The sequence below is a fragment of the Trachymyrmex cornetzi genome, unplaced genomic scaffold (genome assembly GCF_001594075.2).
Source record: "Trachymyrmex cornetzi isolate Tcor2-1 unplaced genomic scaffold, Tcor1.1 scaffold751, whole genome shotgun sequence".
NCBI classification, from domain to species: Eukaryota; Metazoa; Arthropoda; class Insecta; order Hymenoptera; family Formicidae; genus Trachymyrmex; species Trachymyrmex cornetzi.
Window position 1 is genome coordinate 8718 of NW_017300083.1, and position 8568 is coordinate 17285.

Consider the following 8568-nt stretch of genomic DNA (forward strand, 5'->3'; position numbering starts at 1 on the left):
CAATAATTATGTTGTCCGCGTCATCCACGTCGAATCGTTTATTGCCAAACATCAACCCATCCTTGTGTAGATAAACGCCGTACACATGATCTACACGGAGAGAATTTTCTTTTAAAATTTACCCTGAAAATATGGTGATTGTAGTACAATACAATATTTTAAAGATTTTTACCATGCACTTCAGTAAAATTGATCAAACTTATTTTGTACTTTATTGTAGTTTTATTAATGAATGAGAGAGATTTATATTATAAAATTCTTCGATATACAATTTTGTCCCACGACTGTCATATTTTCAGGGTAAATTCTAAGAAAAAATTCTCTCCGTGTACATATTATTAAAAGTTTAATATTTAAAATGTTGTATCACTTTGTTACAACGTTATTATACTTTTGTTTTCGTATTTTTTATATTTATATATTTTTTATAAATAATAAATTATTTAATTGCTTTTATTATTTAATTACCTTTAATTAAATAATTTACTTACCTTTTGATAAACTCCACAATATTTACTGCTGCAATATTTTTTATATAAATGTTGTTTAATTTTTAACACACAATGCATTATAGAAAACGTGGTTTAGAAATTTGACTGTCAAACCGATGAGCCATGCCAAAATCGCACGGGTTTTGAGCGAATTTCGGTGAAGTGGGGTGTTTTATGCGTGCTGCGCTCGTGTAGCTATCGTAAAAAGCTGGTACGACCACAGCACGCATCTCATTCTTTTTTTTCATAGAGATTTCTCATGCCATGATTGCATGACTTCATGCATAAACAGATTGAACGATGGTGCTATTGAAATAGGCCACGCGATAGTAGTATCGACTGTCCGTGCCAAAATCGTAACAGATTTCTCTTCGTGTGTGTATCTCCAATTTTGCACTCGAGCTGAAGTAGTGTATCAGGTATGTAAATATGAAACCGGAATTTACCAATAGATGGCCATAGCTGTCAATGTAGTTGCCGTCAGACCGCGTCATTGACGCCATTTCCTTGTTCTGACATATGACAAAGATCTTCAACTCACAATAATACAAGTTTCATACAACAGTATAGTTTGTAATAGCGTTGAACATGTCGAATTTTGTGCCTGGAAACTACGATTTGCGGACAGCATTGATTTTCTGTTACCATTTGAAGAAAACTGTTGCAGAATCGCATCGAATGCTTGTCGAAGCTTACGGTGAGCATGCTCTTGGTAAATCACAGTGCTTTGAGTGGTTTAAAAAATTCAAAAGTGGCGATTTTGACGTGAGAAACGAAGAACGTGGAAACCACCGAAAAAGTTTGAAAACAGTGAATTGCAAGCATTGTTGGATGAGGATGACGCTCAAACTCAACAACAACTCGCGTATCAATTGAATGTGACACGAGAAGCCGTCTCCATACGTTTGAAATCCATGGGAAAGATCCAGAAGATGGGAAAATGGGTTCCACATGAACTGAATGAAAGACAGCAGGAAAACCGAAAAACCACTTGAGCGAAATGCTGCTCGCCAGGTACAAAAGAAAGTCATTTCTCCATCGAATTATGAATGGCGATGAAAAGTGGATATATTTTGAGAATCCTAAGGGTAAAAGATCATGGGTAACTCCAGGCGAACCATCGACATCGACTGCAAGGCCAAATCGCTATGGACGGAAGACAATGTTCTGTGTTTGTTGGGATCAGAAAGGTGTGATCTATTATGAGCTGCCAAAACCTGGCGAAACTGTTAATACTGAACGCTACCGACAACAAATGATCTATTTGAATCAAGTTTTACGTGAAAAATGACCGGAATATCAAAAAAAGCAACACAAAGTGATTTTGCTTCATGATAATGCACCATCGCACACAGCAAACTGGTCAAGGAAACGATTGAGGCGTTTGGTTGGGAAATACTTTCGCATGCGGCTTACTCACCAGACTTGGCTCTGTCCGATTACTACTTATTTGCATCGATGTGACACGCACTTGCTCAGCAGCGCTTCACTTCTTACGAAGATGTACGAAAATGGCTAGATGACTGGTTTGGCTCAAAAGAGCAACAATTTTTTTGGCGTGGCATCCACAAATTGTCAGACAGGTGGAAAAAATGTATATCTAGCGATGGGCAATACTTCGAATAAAATATTTTTTATCATTTTCATGCAATAAACGTGTATTTTCTATTAAAAAATTCCGGTTTCATGTTTACTTGGTAGGCATCTGAAAAAAACCGCCCATTTATTGTTATTATTATTATTGCTATTATTATTTTGTGAAAAAATTTTTCACGTACCTATCGCAGAAATATTTCTTGTGTCCATATCTACTGATTTGTGAGCTGACTAGTCGGGATAGATTTTTAATGAGCGCAAAGTGTCCCGAGTTGTCATCCTTCATGTACCGCAGGTTTACATGCTTGCTCCTTTTTCGATCGGTGAGTCGCATCGGCACAATCCCTTTCTCGATGGCGTAGACATTAATGGAAATGTCGTTTAGGGCTTCAAATTTCTTAATCTGGTTCAATGTCATCGGAAACTGAACATCCTAGAGATTCAGTACCGATTAGTAGTGCGGATACGAGGATTCCCGTTCCATATTTTTTTAAACCGAGTGTAGAGCGGCGACCACTGACCACGCAAAACACGCATTGTCTGTAGATTGCACGTTGATCACCGCTCTCTTTAACATAATTTTTCGCAGAAGTTTGATATGACATCCCGCGCGCAGAGGATTTAGTTAGGTTATTCGCGTTTACCGTCCAATTTAGTATACGCGATAGTGCCCGCTGTCACGTTCTTGAAATTTTTCGAGCGATGCTCGATATGCTCGATGACGCACGTCACGTACTACTCACGCAAATCGGTGCATCGATATAGTTCCTGGTAGCAATGCTCTTGTTCGCGCGTTTGTCACCAGCCACGAACTCACCATTAAAAACTGTGTTTATTTTTATAGAGTCATATTTCTGCATGAAACACTGTACATGCTCGAGCACAATTTCACTAGGGGTGGCACCCAGTTGTCTCGATTGGACACGGCTCAATTGGACACGAGCCACTCACAGCGCTTGAGACTACAAAGCTCCTAAGCACCGGTCGCTGTGATTGGTGGTGTCCAATCGAGACGTGGTCAATCGGGATCACCCCTTTCACTAGCGTCTTCTAGGAATCGACAAGGTTCGATATAATTAGAGTTTATTACTGCGCCAGTTAGAATACGGCTTTCGAACGCCGTTTCAATTTCGCGCCATCGAAGTCCATATCCAGCGCCTACGTGCACGAATCGTCCACGCACAGATTCTTTCAAGCCTTCAAGCTTTCAAGCCGCGCGATACATGCGATCACTGATTGTCTATTACCAATCGTTAATCGCGGGCGTTTAATACGGCTCTGCTCCTCCAGAGATTCTATAAATTCGTCGTAACGTTGTTCCCACGCGACGTACTCTTCTCTTGTGTTAAGCAGGGTAGCTTGCTCAATCAAATCGTCCTCCATGTTATCGCTTGTGTTGACTAATGACGTGGTACACCTAAATCTTGTTATTTTTATATCATTTACTTGGTCACGTGACATTACATTGATGATCACCGCTCGAACATGTTGTGACATGTCGTATCATGTCCTTGAAAAAATTTCTTAAATTACGCTAACAAAGCAGATATACTTTGATGAAATTGCAAATGTTGCATTTTTGTAGGTGTTGTATCAAATTACATTGATGATGTCATCGCCAAAATATGTTAATGTCCTTGAAAAAATTTCTTATATTACGCTGACAAAACAGTTGTATATTTGCAAATGCTACATTTTTGCAGGTATTTATCAAATTACATTGATGATGTCATCGCCAAAATATGTTAATGTCCTTGAAAAAATTTCTTTAACGTATCGATACTAGGAGCAATGAGCGAAACCAGTGTAATTTCTACGACTAAAAATATAAAGAATGTAAGTGTTACGTCCGGGAGGACTCCACAATTTCCTCGTTTCGAGATTGCTTAATAGGGTGATCGTTGAGACAGGATGTGAGAGAAAATGCGAGAGTTAACGGTCACCGATCGGCGAGCGTGACAATATGTAGAAAATATGTTGTTGAAAGCCTTCCCAACGATTTTGGAAGGATAATAAAAACATAGATACCCAGGATCACCCGATCCGCAGTAATAAAATTTATGACAAATTACAAACCATGTCGAGAATGTTCGTTTTGAAACTTGTTCAATTTAAATAAATAATATCTAAAAACAGATCGGGAGTCTTGGGTAAATAGAAAGTCGCATTCCCAAACGCATGTAACGTGTTGAAGGGCGTCTTTTCGTTAACAACAGGAAGTAGTAGAATAGAAATAGCTTGACAAGAATAAATTTTAATTTTTGCCGACGATCATAAAATCCTGAAAAAATACTGTCTAGACGAGAAGACGCACGTTCAAGTACCTAATAAAAGAGAAATCGGAAATAAGAAAAAAAGGAGGAATGCGAGTTTTCAAATTGTCATGATCAGGTCGTTCGGAAGGTACGATGAGTGAAATCCCCCTTCTCTTCAGAGAGAATACCAAAAACTAAACTCGCCAATGGGTGACCGTGAATCTGAAAATCTAGAAAAGGTGATGACGTATCACCAATAAGTTCTCAGGGGATTGAAACTTGGAGTGCGGGCGGAGCAAATTTTGAAAGTAGTTACCAGTAAGAATATTGAACACAAATTTCCTACAAAAGCAGAAAATCCCTCCAACTCGAATCCTCGATTTTTCCCACTCAACATGTCTCATCAGAGAACCACCCTCTGAAACTCTATATAAACCGTGACACTGCGAGACTCGCTCTTTTCATTTTTGATCCTGCTCTATGTTCGGTCTTCAACCAGTCAGTCATTCTCTCGCAGTTTATTTCGCTCAAATAAGAGTTTTTTTTTGTTCAGTGCATAATAGAAGATCTTCCCCATTACATCAAGTACGAGTTGTCTGCGAGCTACTCCAAGTCCAGAACACTAACTAGAAAACCAAAGCCTACTGCAACAGTAAGTCTTTTCTTCCATATTCTTCTATTTAATCGCGAATCTGTAATAAGTAATTCACAACATAATGCCACGAAGGGGAAACAATCGCCCGTTTAGAGGTTGGCTTGGAGGTTGATATCCCTGTATTCATCCCGAATTCCGCCTATATCTAGTACCGATGGAATTCTTCTTTTATCTCTTTCCTCCGTCCTCCGCTACTATACACGAATTATAATGTAATAAAAAACCTAGTCAGCACTGCTCACTTAAGATTCATTCTCTGGCGGCATGTATAACTAGAATGTTAATAGCGTCTAGCGAACCAAAATCTTTTATTGTCAGTAATTTAATTGTAACCACGATTTGAATGGAAATACGATTCGAATGAAAATAATAATTTCACTTACGATAATAATTTCGGTTCGCAACATATTTTGATTATAATAACATTTTAATATTTTTGTTTGTATTAACCATCTTTAGTTAATTTTAATAATGATTTAAATTGTAATAATGATTTTTATTGTAATTCTAGTTTGTAATAATTTCTTTTATGCGTAATCTTTCTCTATTTCTCATTGCTTTCTTTACTATTAATAATTAGATAATAATGTTTGGTTTAAGTAAACTATGTTAATAATTTTACATCTCTCTCATTCTCTTATTTTAAAACCCTGAGACCTCGTAGTCGTTAGCCTTGCCTTTTCAGAGATCGCGCAGCGGCGAAATGGTGGGGCGGTTTTCCGTGTTGCCGAGGAGCCAAATGTGCATCACTGGTCCAGTCCCGAGTTAAAAGGATTAGATTCCTTGACTCAAAATTTCGACCAACGACCGCATCGTTCGTAGGAAACAGGTCCTAACGTCCTTACGGGACGTTGACCCATATTCCGAAGCGAGCACAAAAGGGGTGCGTTCGACTTGCGGCACTTGCCTCCGTGCGGGTACCTGCGAGAAAAGAGTCTGACCGTTCTTCCAAGTACCCTCACCGTTCCCGCTCCTTTTATTCTCCGAGAGGATCACAAACAATCAAAAATTTTCCAAGGGTTTGGACGTAACGTAAGCTAATGTCATATAACCATTTATAAGGATTCTTAATAATTAAATACAAATATAAAATATTGCATATCACCTTCTGATGGTCACGTTATAAAATAATTGTTCGAACAATATCTCGATATGAAGCAAACTAAGAAACTACTAATTAGAAAAACAGTTCAACATAAAAATCTTAAATATAAACGCCGACGAAGTAAACAAAACTAACAATAGTCGTTGTGTGCAATATAAAAATTAAAAATAATTTAAACAAAAGTTTTCGACCTAACCACGAGGTCATTTTCAATTGTGATACAGTTAAAATTAATATGAAATTCGTAATTAAAATACTAGGGCAAACGAAAAGAAAATTGCAAACAAGTGTACGAGAACACCGTTCTGACATTAATAAAAAAATGGGTTCTCCGTCGGTCATATCGAGCCACCGAATTACGCATGGACACAATTTTGATTGGAATGACGTGAAAATTCTAAATGTTGAACCATACAACAAAAGAATTACCTCTGAAATATTACATATAAAAAGACAAAATAACGAATTAAATTTACAAAATGATACAATATCATTTCCGGACGCATATCTTCCTTTATTAGAACGTTTATCCTCCTGCTAGAACTCTCATTCTCCCACTCTCAACTTCACACGTCACTTCCCCACTTGTTTCTTTTTTCCCCTGCCTAATCTCCAAAGTTGGTGTCTCTATCATTTTGTTAACATACAACGCTCATTTCAAAAGTGCCCGTTGATGTAAAACGGCTTGTTCGTTTGTTCCTCTTAACATCAGAAGACTTATTTAACTCTGTATCGTATATTTATAATGTGATCCGATCAAAGAAGGTATATAAACTATTTTATCATATCATTTTGTATCGTTAATGAATCATTCAGTGTAGACGATCTTAGAAAGACAGGAACAATCGCATCTTTAAATTTGGATATATTTTCCATATTTTTAATGTTTAATTTGTAATTTCGAATTCTATACTCTTAATGTTTAAGTTGTAATTTTTGAATTTCACACACGACAATGATTTGTTAACGGCTAATTACTAATAGTAAAGTTTAAACAGAATTTAAATGACGATAATTTTAATAGTTTAATAACTGTCGGAAATAGAGTACAATTAAAAGAACTCAAGATTATGTGGAAGTGAAGCACAAAGAGCATGTTCATGGTAGAGATATTACGGGCCAACGACATCCACGGATCACAAAACAGAGTGACTAATACAATGTTCTCCGATAGCCGCACACAGGCATCATATCATATGTAACAAGTCTAATATTTTACAAACTATAGAAATCAAAGCCTTAAACGGTCTTAATGCTGGATCTTAATGCTTGTATGATTCTTATGTGAATTTACATACTACGTATGTAAATGTGTTGCTCAATAAAACCAGAATGTTATAAACACAACTTTCAAATGTACGTAGTTTGTTTAAAGCGAAAATATTAACATATGTGTTTTATGCCCTTACAACCTCCTTAATAATGATGAATAATATTGTATATTAAAATCTGTAAATAATTAATTCTTATTTGTTAAATTGCCAGTCAATTTAACTCGTGATATTACTGCGGTAGTTTAATAGAGTCAGCGTTTCAAGACCGAAAAATCATTTCGGCGTGCGTTTCTGGGGACTACATACGTAGTATATAAATTCACATAAGAATCATACAAGCATTAAGATCCAGTTAGACCGTTTAAGGTTTTGATTTTTATAGTTTGTGTTATCACATATACGGTCCAATAATATATTATATTATCTAGTATTTTAATTACGAATTTCATATTAATTTTTACTGTATCACAATTGAAAATGACCTCGTGGTTAGGTCGAAACATTTTGTTTAAATTGTTTTTAATTTATATATTGTACACAACGACTATTGTTAGTTTTGTTTATTTCATCGACGTTTATGTTTAAGATTTTTATGTTGAACTATTTTTCGAATTAGTAGTTTCTTAGTTTGCTTCATATCGAGGTATTGTTCGGACAATTGTTTTATAACGTGACCATCAGAAGGTGATATGCAATATTTTATATTTGTATTTAATTATTAAGAATCCTTATAAATGGTTATATGACATTAGCTTACATTATTTATACTTTAGTTGTAGAAATTACACTGGTTTGGCTCATTGTTCCTAGTATCGATACGTTAAATTTTCATTAATTGAGCCGCTTATTTAATGTTTTAAAATTTCTTATATTATGCTGACACAAAGCAATTGCGTATTAGCAAATTTGCTGACACTGCAATTTGCGGTGTCAGATTACATTAATGTCATCGCCGGATGTGTCTAGAAATCTTTTATTACAAAAAAAAATATATATATATATCTATATATTCACTTAGAATTTATTCTCTTTGTTCCATCCTTCTTTCCTTCCTTCTTGGCGGCATTGCGTTACGCGCGCATCATCGGGCTCAACAAATCGCGCTCTTATTATCGCGCAGTGCGAATAATTATATATATAAGATAAAATAAAATATAATTTTATAAAATATAATATTGTAAAATAAATAAAT